Below are 19,296 nucleotides of genomic sequence, written 5' to 3' on the forward strand. Positions count from 1 at the left end.
GGTGAACGATTTGCGTGCGGCTACGGACTTCATGCTGATAGCGACAGCGCGCTGCCCAGGCGATTGGCCGAGCCATGGGGTTCATGGCAGTCCAGCAGAGGCACCTATGGCTTAACTTAGCTGACCTCAGGGATGTGGGACTCAGACCGCAGACCGCAAGGTGCTTTTGAACGCACCGATCACTCCCTCCGGCTTCTTTGGCAATGCCGTGGAGTCAATCATTGAGCGGTTTTCGGAGGCTCAAAAGCACGCCAAAGCCATGAGCCACGTCATGCCGAGGCGCACGTTCCAGCCACCATCCCATTCCAGATTGTCGCCGCCCACCCCAGAGAAGGGAGGAAAGACCCGCAGCGGGAACTGGACGGGAGGCAGGAACTGGACGCGAGGAGGAAGGTGTGGCCAGATCCAGGAAAAAGGCGCCAGGGATAGCGGAGGAGCCCTCAACGTGATGCCGGCCCGCCAGCAGCCTCCAAGCCGTCTTCCTGAGGGTGTTGTGAGGAGGGAGGAGCGCACCCAGCTCCCAAGCGACGCAGAATGTCGCGCAATGTTCTGGAGTGCGGCATTCACAATGTTTGTGTTCTTACATGCTGTTCAATAAAAGTGCATACATTCTCACAGAAAGAGCTCTTTCCTCACTCAGTCAATGCGATGCAGCTCGCCCCGCCTCAGAGCAGTGCAGAGCCACCACCCACATAGGTTATAGTCGCGCAGCACTCGCCGGCGCATCCAATGACCAAGCTGCTAAAGCCGCTATGTCAGTTCCTCAACGCGTGGGAAATAATTCTGGATCTCGCGCTGGCTACTCAGTGGGATAAAGCGTGGGTATACCCTTCAATTCAGATGCAGACCACCCTGTTTCAATGGCATGGTGCAGTCTCTAACATTACCTCGAAACGCCCCGGTTCTGAGATAAGAGGTATGCAATCTGCTTGGAAAAGGAGCGATAGAGAGAGTCCCTCCTAGTGAGCTGGAGAGAGGGTTTTACAGCCACTATTTCGTGGTACCCAAAAGAGACGGGGGACTCCACCCAAATCTAGATTTCAGACCCATCAACAGAGCGCTTTGTAAGCGTCCGTTCAGGATGATAACACTGAAACAGATCCTGGTGCAAATTCGCCCCGGGGACTGGTTTGCGTCCGTGGATTTACAGGACGTGTACTTTCACATTCAGATAGCACCGCATCACAGACGCTTTCTTGACTTCAGGCTGTTTGAGCATCGCGGTCTCCCGCGGCTGTATCGAAGCTTTGAGGCCGTGGCGCAACCCAGATCTCTTCAGCCGGGGGGGTTCCCCTGGGCTTGGTGACGTCACGCGTTGTGGTCATGACGGAGTAGTGTGCGAGGGCATGCCGGCTTCGGGGCTGTGGTCAGAACCTATCACTGCTGCTTATACGAGCCAAGGTTTGGAATGCCCTTTGCACACTAGGGCCCACTCAACAAGGGCTATCGCCTCCTCCTGGGCATGGCCAAGAGGTATGTCTATTCAGTATATATGCTTTGCAGCCGGCAGGTCTTCTCAGAATACCTTTGCCAGGTTTTACAAGCTGGACGTTCAGTCCTTTAGCCTCCCAAGTGCTGTCGGTGCGACTGATTCATATTATGCTACCTCTATTCATGTGTGTTGCTGCCTCGCACAGTAATTACTCTGCGCAGCCCTCTATGCTATTGTTGTTGTTGTCTGCCCTGTACTCAGTGCAGCTTCCTGTTATTCATGTCTGATTTGCTTCGTGCTACCATTATCATGTTATGTGTTATGCTGCTTAAACACAGTTATCTCTGTGCAGCCCCTTACAGTACTGTTGTTGCTTCTGCCCTGTTCTCAACGCACCCTATGTTATTACTGACCAGATATGCAAATTTCCTGGGGTTTAGACGCTCATTGGCTTATCTCCACCTATCAGCTGCGATCCCATAAGCGTCGCTGTTGGTGGGAATTGTGTGTGTGTGTCTGTGTTCTATCTTCGCTGAGTGTGTAACTTGTACAGGCTGCTCATAGCCTCTCTCACGGCAGGATTGAATATCGTTCCCATAACGGAGAAATGTCTCCGTGATGTCTTGTGAAAGCTCGAGAGGGAACGTCTCCAGTTACTATCGTAATCTCGGTTCCCTGAGAGCGGGAATGAGATATCATGGAGGTCGACGTGTTCACTGCTGGAGCAGCTAAGCGGCGTTCAGTATTAGATTCTGACGTAATTGTCACGGGTACCGCATTTTATACTGCCTCTCGAGCTCGTCAGTATTTGCATGTGATTTGCATACTTCGCGACAATCGGCCAGTCATTTGGACTGGCGTGAGCCAATAGGACTTCAGGAAAGGTTGGAAGGGAAGGAGTTCCCATAATGGAGAAATGTCTCTGTGATGTCTCCTTCCCGCTCTCAGGCAACCGAGTTTACCGGAGAGCTTCTTTTGAAACCACAACAGCCGTTTATTTAGTTTGCTGCATCTCGCTCCATCCTGCCCTGAATGTGGATTGATTTGTGAATGCTGATGTCTCCCACCCAGCAGCTTCAAACAGCAGCATGTTTGGGTGGTTTTTAGAGATGAAAGTGGTTTACAGCTGTGGCTTTGAAAGCCAGATTCAAGTCAAAAGGAGGCAAAATGATCATTTTAAAGACTTGTTTTAATTAGCACAGTCATGGCTGACTGCAATGACAATATTGTTCTTTGATCTTTTAATAAAAAAAAAAAATGCCAGGACTGCTAAATAGCAGCTCTTCAAGCACTACACAACTTTTGAATATCCAAGTGTAAAACATTTCAGACGCCTCAGACCGCAGCATGTTTGGTCATCAGTGGGCATGAAAAATTCAGATGACCGAGGGATTGGAGTTTTTTCTGATTATTTTGAATATAATTTTTGCCCTGATTTTATTTATTTATTTAAATTGAGGAATCATGGTTTTGAGTAAAAATATTGTGATAGTAGTGAAATATTGTGAAAGTGATAGTAAAGACTTACATTGTTACAAAATATTTCTATTTTGAATAAATGCTGTTCTTTTTTGTTAATCATAGAATCCTGAAGAACCTGTCAGAGGTTCCAAAAAAAATATATATATATATTTTTAAATATTAAGCAGCACAACTGTTTCCAACATTGATAATAAATCAGCAAATTAGAATGATTTCTGAAGAATCATGTGACACTCAAGACTGGAGTAATGACTAATGAAAATTCAGCTTTGCAACTTTTAAGTGTATTAAAAAAGAAAATGTTATTTTAAATTGTAATAATATTTCACAATATTACTATTTTTACTGTATTTTTGATCAATTAAATGCAGTCTGGATGAGCATGACGACACTTCTTTAAAAATATTAAAAAATCTTACTGATCCCAGACTTTTGAACAGTATACATCTATTCTTTTATATTTGTGCTTGCCCAATTGTTTTAAAATGTGCATTTCTCTGTTTATACTGACTCACTCTCATGCTGTATACAGTATACTGTAGTGTTGCATTGTGAACAGCATTTGAGCCGCAGTGATTGAGTGTCTCTGTTGTTTTGTGAAAGATGGAACGTGTCCAGTTGTGGTCTACAGTGACTCACAGAGGTGGTAGTTACTGTCCTATCAGCAATCTGCACACGCTCGGGCTCTTTTCCGTCCAGCAGCACTCAGGGTGAGATTGGGTCCTCATTAATGAAATGCCTGATCACAGAGGACTTTTGCAATCTCTGTCTATCTCAAACACGTGCACACACACACACCCATACTGTCAGGAATCTTCATTCTTTCAGATTCTTTGTCTCATGCACATTCTATCAAGTCAGTGCAGATACAGATGCACAAATTGTCTTTTAGTTTTGAGGTCATATTTCTGTTATTATGCTCAAAAGGTTAAAAGTTAACCTTTTAGGGTTGTGCGCCATTCATAACTGAACATTTGAACTGAACTGATTTAATTCCTGTATGTGAATTTGGAATTGAGGTAGCACAGCAGGAAGAATTAAAGAGAATTTAAATTCAGAAAAAAATATTAAAAGATTTTTTCATGTTTTTAAAAGAAGTTTCTGCTCACCAAGGCTGCAGTTATTTGATTTAGAAAACAGTAATATTGAGAGAAATATATATATTTTTTAAATCTATTTTAATATTTTTATAATCGTTAGTTGGAAATTCAGCTTTGACATCACAGAAATAAATAACATTGTCAAAAAAGTTAAAATATAAAAGTTAAGGTTGAATTTCAGCTCATGAAAACTATATTAAATTTAAATTATTACATTTTAAAATGTTTTATTTTAATGTATAATACACACACACACACACATATATATATATATATATATATATATGTGTGTGTGTGTGTGTGTGCATATCATATTTAATAAATATTTGCTTCAGGGTGGAAGAACACTTAATTTCCTAGAATTGCCTGTGCTGAATTTCAATTCAGCAAACTGCTGTTACTGCCATTCCAGTTCAACTTCTTGTGGCTGTGGCCAATTCAGTTAAAATGAACATGAACTGAAAGGAAGCCAGCTGTTTAATTCTGAATTTTGCACAACCTTGATTCATACATTTGTATAAGAGAGAAAAGCATTAGGATTGCCTTTTCTATAAATATATTTTGGCATTAATTGACAGATATAAAAAAAGTGTAATTTATTACTCATGTTTTCATCAAACTTGGATTAATTGACTATAAGTAGCTGTTACATATCTATATATTAAAGAATGTCATGAACATTTTTGTCTTGCACGAAACAGCTGTCTGTGTTTGTTTGGTCCTGTGGATGTGGATTTGCCACTTATAAATAAATTCACACTGCTTCATGCTGTAATTATCATCACTTCTGTGCCTCCAAACTGCTGGTGTAGGACAAAATCGATAAACATTTTTTAGCCTTAATGAAGTTATCATTGATCTGTCCCTATGACAGAACACACGCAGAGCGTCCACAATGACCGTATGCCATTTAAATGCATAGAAAACACAATATGTGTGTCCACAAATCTCCACCTACCGACATTTCATCAAGACAATTCATTCATTACTCGTCACTACATGTGCGACTGTCAAATACAGCTTGTAAGACCCAAACAGGCTTGATTAAGATCGCAGAGGTTCCACAGAGGATTTGCAATTATGCATGTTGTTTTTGCAATTGTGAAATATTGCTGAAACAATACTGGACTCTCATGCCTTAAAATGCTGTCTACATAGGTAGCTCACTAGGTTTTGCCAACACGGTCTCACCCCAACTAGTCATATATTGACGCTTGGTCAGGACCCTTTGGCGTCACTTTTTGACGCTCAAGGTACTCCTTTAGCATCATTTTTCGACGCACAGAGTCCTCCATTGTTTTCAGTTGTTTGTCTTAATTGAATGGTTCCCATGCATTTGTATTAAATATGAATAATTTTATATAAATTTATACTTTCATTGGAGCACGTAACCCCACCCTTACCCTAAACCTACCCACTTCTGAACAATATAAAACACGTAACAGACAAATAAAAGTACAGCCACAGGTATTTATTGCAAAAAACAACCATAAACAAGCAGAATAAACGCATTACAAACATGTCGTGTTGCATTCCAAGTCTTCTGAAGCCATACGATATCTTTATGCGAAGAAGAGAGTAAAACATAAAGGTTTAAATCGCTGAAAATGATCCTGCTCCGTTAACGCGCTCACATCTCATTCAAATGATACTCCCGTAGCATGACGCAATTGGTCACGAGACACTCAAGAGCCAATGGCATTTCACAACAGTATGACGCAATCGGTCACGAGACACACAAGAGCCAATTGCTAACGGCTTCTTCTGGCGGCATTTTTTGAATTCGCACACAGAGACAGCACACAGGAAGAGCTTTATGGCGGACGGAGACGGCGATCGCGTCTATTCTTCTCACAAATCAATCGTTTTGCCTCGAAAGACTTGGAATATTATTATTATTATTATATATTTTTAATTATGATGGTTGTTGTATCTGCCTGTTATATCTTGTGTTTTATTGACAAATGGTAGGTTTAGGGGCAGGGGTTGGGTTACGTGCTCATAAATGTGTAAATAGTGTAATATAAATAAAACTGTTGTGACACACCCCAACATATATGCAACAATGGCAATATTATTGCCCAATATATAATTTAATCATGACGATAAGCTTTTGCGTAGGCATATTGACGCTAAGGGTTTCTTATTTAAAGCAATGGAGGACCCTGCACGTCGAAAAATGACACTAAAGGGGTACCCTGTGAGTCAAAAAGAGACGCCAAAGGGTCCTGACCAAGCGTCAATATGTGACGACTTGGGAGTGAGACCGTGTTGGTTTTGCACCAGTGTTCTCACTGAAGATGTGCTGATTGTATTTTATACTGAACAGTTAACATAACTAAAGCTCTTGGGGATGTTACTCATGCAGTGCACTACTTAGTCTAGTGTGTATTATATGGCGACTGCTGAGCATATTTGAAATATGTTGCATTGCAGTAGCACTGCTGTACTAAAACCATTAGAGAACATTAATGCATGAATGCTTTAATATGAAAACCAGCACAGTGGAAAGGAGAAGCAGAAAAAAATATAAAGATTTAATCAGCTACTTTCCCTTTGGCATGCAAAAAGACCCCAAGGAAGCAGAACTATTTGTGTATGCAGCCTTCATTTATATTCTAACTACAGATGTGGACGCGATTGAGTGAGTGTCTGCCTCGTGGTTTTGTGCTTCTGTCAGTCTGTATTGCACATTTCAGATGTTCAGAGCTGGGAAAAACACTCAGATGGCTCTGAGGGTTTCTGTTGCTTTGTCATTCATTCAGTCCAGTGTTTCTCATATGTAAGCTGCAAAGTCATATGTGTAATTTTTCTGTCAAAATACTTTCAACTTTCTCAATCTGAGACAACAAAAATGGTATTTTTTTTTTTTAATTATTTAAATGTTGCTTGCATAAAAATGTATTTAGTCAGAATACTCTGTTAGTTGTTATACTAATTGTTATCTCTTCATTTTAATTTTATATATATTTATATATTTATATTTAAATTTATAAATATATATTTATATATATAGTTTATTATTATTATTTATTTTTTATTAAATTTATGAATATTATGTCCATATAATTTGTATTACATTTTTGTATAGCTATTTTAGTACCTCAACTTAAACTAAACAAAAATTACAAATGTGTCCTTGAGCAACTAGCTGAAAAAAAATTCCACGAGCATAAAAAAACCTGGAAATATCAGAAAATATGAATATGGAAATATGAATTGTGTCTTCTATGTTTTAAACAGTAGTAATCTCCATATTTCTATAGTAAATAATATTTACATTTTGAAAATAATAAATAATATATTTTATGCTCAGGTCAGCAATATTTCAGTGCAAAATTCTCTAGGAAATTATTATTATTATTATTATATTTAACTAATAGCGTAGAGTGACTAGAAAAATCATGCAAAGTCACTTTGTCACAAATTTATAGGTAAAAAGTTTTTAAAAAATGAAACTCATATTGCTGACACTGATCTGAACAGGTGTAATTGACTTAGTCCTTTCCATGGGTTTGCTGTGTCTGCTCTGTCTGACTCTGCACAGTTTGTTTTAGCTCTGCTGAGAGACTCACATAATGCCTGCAGTAACCAGGTGGGGGTGGTATAGTCCAGATGTTGAGTAATTCTTCACCGTTTCAGTTTGTCTTTGTCAGCATCTGAGGGCATCATCTGTTATATTGTATTAAAGACTGAAATAAAGTATAGGGAAACTGGAACAGTTAAGGCACATTTATGTCTAAATGTCATTCATTAGATACAAAATATCAAAGCAAATGTCATTTATTCCAAAGAAACAGCACAGACGCACTTGTCTAACAGTGTGTTTAAAATGAAGACTTTTTTTGTTTAAAAATGATAAAACAAGTGTTGAAAATAAAGGCGTTGTGTTTGTGAAGCATTTGTGGATAATTTTCATATAGTCAATGTGATGAACTACAGTTTACCTGTGTGACCTTGAGGAGAACTGACTGCATCCATGCACTAAAAATCACAAAAAACACTGCATTAATGAAGAGCATGAAGTTAGTGAAAAGAAAAGATCTTGCATTTGAATGCAGATCCCACTTGCTTTGATATTTTATGATCTGATGCAATGACCAGTGTTGGCTGTAATGCATTAATGTAATTAATTACTGTAATTTAATTACTTTTCCCTTAAAAAAGTAAGGAATTACTATAATTTTTTTCTGTAATTTAATTACAGTTACTTCTGATGTAATTGCAATAAATACAGTATAGGCTATAGAACAATTCTATATAAAACAATAGTAGATTTAACATCAAAATTTAACATCTAATGTTAAATGTTATTTGGTCAGTTCAAAAATAAAATGTAATTTTAACTGTTTGAGGTTGATATGGAATTTAGAAAGTAATGAGTAATGCAATACTTTTTAGAGAGAGTAATCAGTAATCTAATTACACTGTTGAGCTAGTAATTAATTACTTGCTTAGAGTAAATTTTTTAGGGTAATAACATTCAGGCAATAGGTATCCAAATCAATTTGCATCCATTGTACATTGCAATTTGATTGATAATCAAAAATATTATCTTACAATTCCAAAACGTCTTTAGCTGTAGGTGAGTTTCAACAATAGACTTTAAAACCATTTTCATTCAGAAAATTGCTAGTAAATTTCACAAATAATAATAATAATAATTTGTATAGCACTTTTCATACATAAAATGCAACTAAAAGTGCTTCACAAGCATAAGACAAATATTAAAAACAACACACAAGTACACACACACACAAAAAACAAGTATAATCAAATATAAACAAGTACATTAAAAAGAAGTCATATAAAAACAAAGAAAAAATACACACACTTCACACACTATTATGCTCATAAGCAACTTTAAAGAGGTATGTCTTAACACACATTTTAAAGATTTGAATACTAGCGGACTCTCTCACTGGGTCAGTCGTGGCCTAATGGATAGAGAGTCGGGTTCGAGTCTCAGGTCCGGCAGGAATTGTCGGTGGGGGGAGAGAATAACCAGCACTCTCTCCACCTTCAATACCACGATTGAGGTGAGACCCTTGAGCAAGGCACTGAACCCCCAATTGCTCCCCGGGTGCCGCAGCATTGGCTGTCCACTGCTCCGGGTGTGTGTTCACAGTGTGTGTGTGCACCAGGATGGGTTAAATGCAGAGCACAAATTCCGAGTATGGGCCACCATACTTGGTCACGCTTCACTTAACTTAATTTGGAAGACAGTTCCAAATTTTTGGAGCATAGTGACTAAAAGAGGTACCGCCAGATCGCTTGAGATTTACTGTGTAATATGCTAAAAGTCCAGCACTAGAAGATCGTAACATTCAATTATGAATATATCTTGACAAACAATCAGAAGATGTAAGAAGGTGTCAGGTTATGCAGTGCTTTATAAACTAATGTAAGAATATTAAAATCAACCCTTTGGTGCACTGGTAACCAATGTAATTCCATTAAAACCGGTGTAATATGTTCTCGTTTCTTCAATTTCATTAATACTCTAGCTGCTGTATTTTGTATCAATTGCAGCTTATAGAACCCTTAGGTAAACCAGTATACACAGCATTGCAGTAATCAAGTCGAGAGAAGATAAATGTATGAATTAGTTTCTTAGCATCGTTAAAAGATAAAAAAGGATGAATCCTGGTAGTGTTTCTCAAATGATAGAAACATGTTTTTGTAACTTGATTAATATGTGACTTAAAACTCAGATCAAAGTCCAAAATGACACCCAGGTTCATTACCTCTTTCTTAGTTAAGCTAAGGAACCCAATTCAGCTTCAGTCCTCTCCGCTCAGGTTTTTTACCCACAATAAGAATTTCAGTTTTGTCTTTAATTGCATTTATCAATTTCACAATGCTGGACAGACAGACAGTTGGACAATCTTTCTATTACAGCAGTGTCTCTGAGCTCAACTGAAACATATAATTTTATGTCAACAGCATAAAGATGATAATTCATGTCATGTCATCCCAAAGGAAGCATATATAACGAAAACAAAACTGGCCCAAGGATGGAACCTTGTGGAACACCATATAATATGTCATGATTCTTTGATGTACAGTCACCTATATTCACTAAAAATGTCCTTTCTGTAATATATGTTTTGAACCAATTTAAAACATTACCAGAGAGACCTATAAGTTTTTCCAGTCTGTTTATCAAAATACAGTGCTCAAAAGGGTCAAATGCTGCACTTAGATCCAGAAGGATTATAACTGATGCATTTCCTTTATCTGTATTTAATTTTAGATAATTTACTACTTTTAATAATGACAAAGAAACAGCAAGTAACACGTTGAATAAAATGTGAACTCAGTAGAAAGACTGAAGTAGTCTTTATGTAATCTTTGTTTTATTTACAACTTCAAAAAAGATAATTTTTTACAGTGTACATGCAGTCTAAGAATTACGCATTTATTCTGAAATATAAAATGCTCATAAATTAACTTAACTTGATATTTTTTCACTGTATTGAGCGAACATGCTGTCAGTTCCTTTTCTTCCTCTGCTGCACCACAAATGTTTTAATAATTTACAGCGTTTGGAAGGCTGGTGTTGCTGCGTGGAAAGCAGAAGGAATCATAAGCGTCCTGAGAGGACAGATTGTTCCATCTGGCCATGCCAGAACGCCTGCTTTTGAAAGCGGAGAGACAGGCGCTCTGGACGGAGTATCCAGGCTACAGGTTCATGCGATACAACAAATAACAAATGTGATGAAATGCTAACTGATTTGATGGACCCTCAGTGCTATAACTTTCTATTTAAGGAAGATTCCATAGAAGATTTTTACAGTTTTCATTCGTGATGCATGAGAAGTTTCCCTAGACCAGGGACCAGGCCCTAACAAGACCTTAGTGCTCTTAAATTCAGAACAGCATGCAACTCATACTATTTTTACACCATGTGGAGTAGCTTAGTATGATTGAATTTTCTGTATGCAATCTTGCTTCAGTTAAAATGCGCAGTATAACATACTACCATACTACATACTATTTCTGCAGTATGTGTACAGTATGCCATTTTTGTTGTATGCCTTGTGACTTAGATTTGCAAAGATACGGTCAAAGAGCACCATGAAATACTGTATCCCACAAAGCATCGCACCTGACCAGTGATATTTTTGTATTATTTATGTACTACAATTATATTAATATTTTGAATTAGCTTTTATTTTTTATTTTCATTTAAATCTTGGTTTCATTTTTAGTTGGTTTAGTTTTTTTTTTTTTTTTTTCAGTTTTAGTTTAGTTTTCATTTTATTTATATATTCATTTTATTTCATTTTATTTATTGGAAATACATGCCTCTACCTACATTCCTGCAAAACTCAAAAAACGTACTTATACATACAAATCACTGCAGTTTCCAGTTGAGGCAGTAAAACTCCCACAAATTTTATTCCTTTTACACAAAGTATGATTTGCAGGTCCACAGCTTCGATTAATGAAGCCTAATTTTCACATAATTACTTGAGGAATATTATGTTACAAATTCAAAACAATTTTAACATGCTGCGAGATTTGAAAACTGATGCATTTGAAGGTTAGCGTCACATATCCAGCTTCATATGCATGAGTTTTCTAATGAATTAGGTTTGCTCGGTAGCTCACGAGATACGGCGTTGCACTTAGGTGATGAAGAGCTTCGGTACGAACTCTGTGAAACTGGTTCAACAAAACAGCTCAAATCCGCATAAGGAAGTTCAAATAGCACGGCTGCATCAACAAATGCATATTTATATCACTTTTGCATTTGTTAATCGGGTAGGTTTAGGGGTGGGTTTAGTGTTGGGGATATTTTCTGCCTCATTATTTGGTCAGCCTGCCAAAAGTTCCAAAAGCAACAGTTTAAAGATTTCAGTTGCCAATATATTTTTCAACTTTATTTCCAGACTCAAGGTCTATTAGCAAGAAACAGACAATACAAACCAAAACAGTACACATTAAAAAAGACAGTTATGACAATACTTCCTCTTAGAGGACTGATATCGCACTTCAGTAAGCCTAGGATTTGTCAACAACATTATAATATTATAATGTGAATTGTCCAGCCGACAAATAAATCTATACATCAAATTTCTCATTAAAGCAGGGAATGATTGTACTCTTGCCTTACAGAATAAATCACTTGCACTGCACCACCTTGGTTTTTTCAGCAGGATCCTCATGCTGTCATTGTACGCAACCTGAAGCTTACATAGGCTCCCTTTCTTAAACTTAACCCACAAAGGAGCAGTATAAAAAGAAGTACAATATGCTCTAAAAAGGTTTATCTTTACCTGATCTGAGCACATATTAAATTTTCTCACCAACATATTTGCTTGAGCATATAACTTACGACGTTGCCTATACATATCATCATCATCCCTCATTTCATAATTAATGATATGACCTAAATATTTTGCAGTAGTACATACATTTAAAACTGGCCCTGATAAATAAAAATCTGGGAAATTCAAATCTCTATGTTCTTTTGTTCTACATATCATGGCAACACTCTTTTTTTGTATTGTATTGCACATCATATCTAATCCCATAATCAGAACATATATTAAGCAACTGTTTAAAACCAGCACTACTTGGGGAAAAAACAACTAGATCATCAGCATACATAAAGCGATTGACTGTGGTATTACCAAGCATACATCCAGTCCTACAATCACTAGTTCTTCTGACAATTCATTCATATAGACATTAAAAAGAGCTGGTAAAAGTAAACCTCCTTGGCGCACTCCATTACTTTAAATGAATCCGAGACACGATTACCCCACTTTATCTGCATACTTTGATTAGTGTACCAATATGTCAAAATTCTTAATATACTATTAGGTATGCCCCTTTGTCTTAGTTTACTGAACAACTTTTGATGATTAACTCTATCGAATGCTTTAGAAGCATCAATAAAGCTGATTATAACAGTGGAATTTTGTCTTTTATACAATTCTACTACTTCCTTCAGAGCATATACACACAAATCAGTACTATGGTGAGCCTTAAAACCGAACTGATTGTCTGTCGTATCAAGATAAACGCCTAATCGATCTAATATGATTCTTTCCAAAACCTTTGACACAACACTCGCTAAAGCAATTGGTCTATAGTTATCCAAACTACCTACCTTGCCAGCCTTATCCTTAATAACAGGCAACAAGGTTACTGACAACATAGACTCTGGCAGCAGCATGTATCATAAAACCAGTGAAGCAAATTGCGAGAAGAGCCACAAGCCTAGGGCTCGCAAATTTTAGGTGTTCAGCAGTAATTTGATCTAAACCGCCAGTTTTCTGTTCCTTAAGCTGAATTATTGCTTGATAAACCTCATTTGTTGTAATACTTCCTGTATCCAAACTAGAAATTACTTCCACTTTACCTGGCTCACTCTTTTACACAATTAAACAGAGCAGAATAATGCTGTCTCCACAACTCCAGAGACACCCTCAATAGAGCATGGTAATGTCACATTACTCCTATTTATTGATCGTACGTCCTTCCAGAAAGCATTCACATTATTACAAAGTAGATTTTCCCCCATTAAATCAGCTCTCATCACTTGTTCATATTTACAAATATAACGAACTGCATATTTATACTTGGCATTAGTTAACTTTTTCTGGTCCAAAAGTGGGCATTGTCTGGGCCTACCAGCTATATCCCATGCCTTAAATGCTTCCTTTGCTTTTTTATGGTATACTGATACAGACTTTTTCCACCCTGGCTTACTATGATATTACTATGATCTACTAGCCTCATGCACAGATCTCACAATATCATCATACATATCACAAAAGGCTGTACCATGGGAAATATCATTACAATTCACATTTGAACACATGATTGCATCTCTGGGTAATACTACCTTATTCAACAGAGTGTCCGTTTTCCCATAATATGTTTTAAGATCTTCAATTTTACCAAAGCAGCCCTTTTACACTCATAATTCATCTTGGGCAAACTTTCAAAATCAATAAGTATTAAGAATGGTACATGATCAGATATAGATTCCCCATATAAAATTGTCACTGACTTTATAGTATCATGAGCCTCAACTGTACTAATACAATGATCAAGCCATGAAGTTGTATGTCAGGCTTCACTTATATAAGTATAACTGTCCGGTAACAACAGTTTTCTTGATAGCTTAAAATTATTATCAACACAGAAATGCAGCATATGCTTAGCAAACATAGAAGAATTGTCAGTAAGATCTGCATTCAAATCCCCAACCACAAAAACACTTGCAAAATTATTTTCATTAATAAAAGAGCCAATAAAAGCAAGTCTATTTAAATATTCATCCTCGTTTTGTTGGTATTCATAAGGTGCATAGACATTAAGGATAATTAACTCTTTACTAGAGCATCTTATCCGTACAGCAGCGAAACACCAGTCAACATCAACCTTAATGATATTTATCACTGAGTCCAATTTTTTTGTGGCACAAGGTACACTGTAAAAAGTGATAATTTCACTTAACTTTTTTAAAAATTATTATGTACTTAATAATTTTAAGGCAACGGGTTTCCTCAATTTTTTTAAGTTAAGTCAACTTATCACTTTTTACAGTGTATAGCCACACCTCCCGATATCCTTCCTCTCACTATGCCCATAGTAAGATCAGTTGTGGATGTGCCAGCACCATGAAAATTGTCATTAAAAGAGTTCAGTTTTCCCAAATCCTTTTTAGATAAAAATATAAAAAGCACCCTGTAGTTGTAGAATCTTCATAATTTCAGATGCATTTGTCACCCACGATTAAAGGGGTCATGAACTGCCTTTGTACTGTTCTTTGAGGGCCACTTATAATGTTATCAAGATTTTTACACCAAAAAACATAATTTAGAATAGGCTATTTTCTGTCCATTTTTAACCCCCCTCATCAGAACGCTCTGGCGTGGTGGATTGTAGTAAATGCCCACTGCTATGATTGGTTAATAGTTGTGTATGTTTGACCACCTACATCCTTCAGATGGACACTGCTGTGAATGTGATTTATGTTTAAAATGCATAAATACTCATATCAAACGATCTGTTTAACAGACAGCGCAATAATGGCCACGTAATAAAAACAGTTACACACACTTGTGTGTTGCGATATCACTGTTGGATCCAATATAGTCGGCACAGAATCATCTTTTAGTTTCAATCTTTCTTAAAATCCCGCACACAAGTATTGTGTGAAATAGACCTTTTTATTTGCATTTATCTAATGTATTATATAAAAATTCTGTTTATGATTGTTTACATTTACATCACATTTAGTCATTTAGCAGACGCTTTTATCCAAAGAGACAGTGGACAAACAAAAGAGCATTAATATACAAGTGCTGTAACAAGTCTCAGTTAGCTTAACGCAGTACACGTAGCAAGGTTTTTTTTTTTTTAATTATATAATAATTAAAAAGAAAACAGATATAATAGAAAAATAATAGAGCAAGCTAGTGTTTTTTTTTTTTCTTTTCTTTTTTTTTGCATTTTGTTAATTGTATAATAAATAAAAAGAAAACAAATCGATAGAATACAAAAAGATTACGTTCTGAATTAAATGGCTCCTAATTGGATTTAAAACAATTCATCAAAAATCTCACAATGAAAACCGTAAACCTAAACCTGTAAAGTAACATGTTTTTCAAAACTGTTTAACAACTATTTTAGTAATATTTTCATAAAATGTGAATATCGTGAAGAGTATTATTTATTTATTTTTTAAATAAATTTGATATGTAACATGTAACAGTGTATGCCATTCGACTGCTAGCAAAAACTGCATACATGAACTAATAAAAATGTACACCTTTATCACAAAGCTTCAAATAAAAAGCGTCTGCAAATGCATAAATGAAAATACCCTTAGACGGCAGTTGAGGAACTGACAACTTTTTTTCCTTTGTCTTTTTTTTTTCTTTTTTTCTTTTTGGTCTGCGCACCATGACATTGTGGGGTCAAATTGAGACATGAGAAATAATCACAAAATGTGTTAACCAGTATTTCCAACTATACTCAAAAATTTGTATTGGCTCAAACTGATCTGGAACATAATATAATGGTTGAATATGAACTATTTTATTGATACTTTTCCGTAGTGAATTAATTTGCCTGTCTTGGATGGATTTTTAATTTATTTTTTTTCACTGAGCTTGTTGCAAAGCATTATGGGATTGTCTTCTATATAAAGTATACATGTGATGCTGCCAAATGAAATCTCATATATAGCCTACATAATGTTGCTGCCTACAAGAGTGTATCTATGCCTTCAAATGCTGTCTATGTAGGCTGTGCAGTAAGTCTGGAACAGAGCCAGTGTATCACGTAATAGCAGATGTTAGAACTCACTTTCCACTTATAGATCACAGGTGTTTCTTTTTCTCTCCAGATTACCACACAACATCAACCCTATACTGCTCATGACAGGACTTACTAAATATCATAGACATTTCTCGGATGTATTACCCAAACACTGGTGTACCGCAGGGTTTTTTGAGGTCAAGAATAAGTCCTGCTTATTCCAGGGTTCATGCAGAGTAATCACCATCGATTCCTGTGCTTCTGTTTTCTAAATATTATCATTATTTGTGTCCAAGCAGATGTGTGAAAAGATTTCTGAAGCTGCTCTTATGCAACACACAAGCTCTGATAAATGGATTAGGCTAAGTTTAGGATTAGGATAAGTGTCTGGTTATTGGAAAAATATTCCTGAATAGATTTCTTGGGGCATTTGTTATTATTTAGACACAAAATCCATCAATGAGACACATGGATCACTAGAAATGGAAAAGTTTGCAGATTTTAACTGCACTGATAGCTTTTAGACAACTTTTAGGAGACACATTTGGATGAATCTCATTTTATTTTATTATTATTTATACTAATTTAAAATAGATTTGATTTAATTTGTGAATTTTAATGAAATGTTTGTACTGTTTGTTTGTTTATTTTTACTTGTGTTATTACAGTTCATTTAATTTATACTAATTTTAATGAAAACATTTGTATTGTATGACAATGAGCATTTTGTTTGTTTGTTTTATAATAATTAATTTATTATAATTGATTTAACTTGTACTAGTTTTAATGAAAATATTTGTACTGAATTACAATAACAAGACTATCTATTTACTTATTTAGAATGATTTTAATTTATTATAATTATTTTATACTCATTTTATGGAAACATGTTTGTACTGCATTAATGAGACTTTACTTATAATCATTTTATTGTAATTTAATTTATGATCATTTTAATGAAACATTTTTACTGTTTTATAATAATGGGAATTTTGTTCATTTATATTTTATGCTCATTTTAATAATAATAAATAAAATGTTTGTACTATTACAATAATGAGAATTTGAGGTAAATGTGCTTAACTTCCGTAAAATTAATGTCAGAATGCGAAAATTGTGCTAAACAGAAGCTTTAGTTTCTTTGTAAAAAATATGATTTATTTTAATGAAATAAATGAATCATATTTTTTACAAAGAAACTAAAAAATATGATTTATTTTAATGAAATTAAACGCAGACATTTCTTCATGAGATTCACCCATGTTATGTATCTTTGTGTGTTTTAAGAATAACAGACATTTTCCTTTTGAAGATAAAATTGAGAATTTGTGTCCGTGTTTACAGCTCTGGATGTGATTAAAAAGGAAAAAGCTGGATTAAGACAGGAGATAAATATGAGTGTGTTGGTCAAGGGCTTTTCTTGCTGCAGTGCTTCAGATTGCTTGTCAGCTACAGCAAATCCATGCTGATCCATAATTCACGGATGTCCGGTTGAGTCCCAGCATGATGGAATAGCAGCTCCGAGACACACGTGAATGGAAAAGAAAAAGATGCCGTGCTGGCGGGGTGAGTTGTTTAAGAGTCGGACTGATCTCTAGAGGCGCTGCATGCTTGTCTGCCATCGTGTAATGAGATACTGTTACCTGCAGGGCCCGCTTTACAAGCAGCTGACTCGGATTTGAAACACCTGGCAATAATCAGTTGGAGAAGCGTAAGGGATGTTACAGCGCTCGGAAGGACGTCAGGTTTTTATGAACCCGTGTGCAGACCAGGCATTTGTCATGGAAGATAAAAGCCTTTGCCTCCTGGGTGCCGTGGTGCATTGGGCTGCGTTACCATCACATGAGCGAACGCCTCATAAATCAACGTTTTGTGTCGAATGCTTTTGTTTTTTGTATCTTGTAAGCAGCAACTAAAAAATGGATCTGTTTTTATAACATAAGTGTTTGCAAATCATTATTAACCTTTCTCATATTTAGATCTATTTTGAAAAATTATGTTCTTTTGAACTATCAATTCACCAAAGAATCCTAAAAAAACATATCTCAGGATCACAGGAATGAATTACACTTTAAAAAGATATTTTAACATGTAATATTTCACAACATAACTGTATTTGTATTTTTGATCAAATAAACGCAGCCTTGGTGAGAATAAGAGGCTTCTGTAAAAACCATTTAAAAACTTTCAGAATATATCAATGTAAAAATATTACATTACGTATCATATAATTAAATATGCTATATTAATGTGTGATTTATTATATTATATGGATATGCTTTTGCTGTGCAAATGCATGTTGTGACAGAGTTAGCACTATTGTGCTTTCTTGATATACAGTGTGTTTTTGAATATTCCTCAGCTCTCTTGAGCCATAAATAAGAGCCTCCGTTTGTGGAAACAACCAGCATTCTTGAAGACCTGTGTCTGCTTTTGGCAGGAAGTTTCCCCAGGAGTGAACGCACACATTTGGGTGCTGTACTAATAATGTCAGATAGATATATAGAGTACTAGATGGAAAAAGACAAGCACCTGACAGTATCGTGAGAGCTGCACTGCTGTGCTTTCAAGAGCATTGCGTTTTGCCAGTCAAAACTGATATTTGAATATTAAACCATGGGGAATGGGAAACTCTGCGTTTGCAGTAGGTGTGATTTGGAAGCATCTGGAGGAAAATTGTGTAAATAATCCTGATTAGTGAGATTTACAGAGCTGCAAGTCACCTGAGGAAACCCAGACAACATTCACACAAAAGACCAGATTGAATTTCCATCCAGGTCCAGGCTGGTTAACAAAGGTTAGTGTTGGTTTATAGTAGCTGATGGACCAGCAAAACCTTCCTGTCAACATTCTGCTTTGCAGTTTCTTCATATTATGCCCTGACTGCCCAGCTCAGCTTTTAGGACCACCAATCGCGTGACTCATGAAATTAATTTTCCCCCACACCAACAAATCTAATTGGGTCCCATTGGATTCATACGGGCCTCCAAAACA

The 19,296-nt window shown here is 36.3% G+C and overlaps 1 long non-coding RNA gene across 1 annotated transcript in view; it reads left to right on the forward strand.

Moving 5' to 3' along the window:
- Positions 1 to 18,438, forward strand: part of LOC131541550 (uncharacterized) — a 30,966-nt gene extending 12,528 nt beyond the window's left edge. The window contains exons 2-3 of the long non-coding RNA XR_009271533.1: positions 17,647 to 17,868; positions 17,952 to 18,438. This is a non-coding gene — a long non-coding RNA (uncharacterized LOC131541550). The remainder of the gene's footprint in view (positions 1 to 17,646; positions 17,869 to 17,951) is intronic.
- The last annotated feature ends 858 nt before the right edge of the window (positions 18,439 to 19,296 follow it).

This window comes from Onychostoma macrolepis, chromosome 05, assembly GCF_012432095.1.
Source record: "Onychostoma macrolepis isolate SWU-2019 chromosome 05, ASM1243209v1, whole genome shotgun sequence".
In the NCBI taxonomy this organism is placed as follows: domain Eukaryota; kingdom Metazoa; phylum Chordata; class Actinopteri; order Cypriniformes; family Cyprinidae; genus Onychostoma; species Onychostoma macrolepis.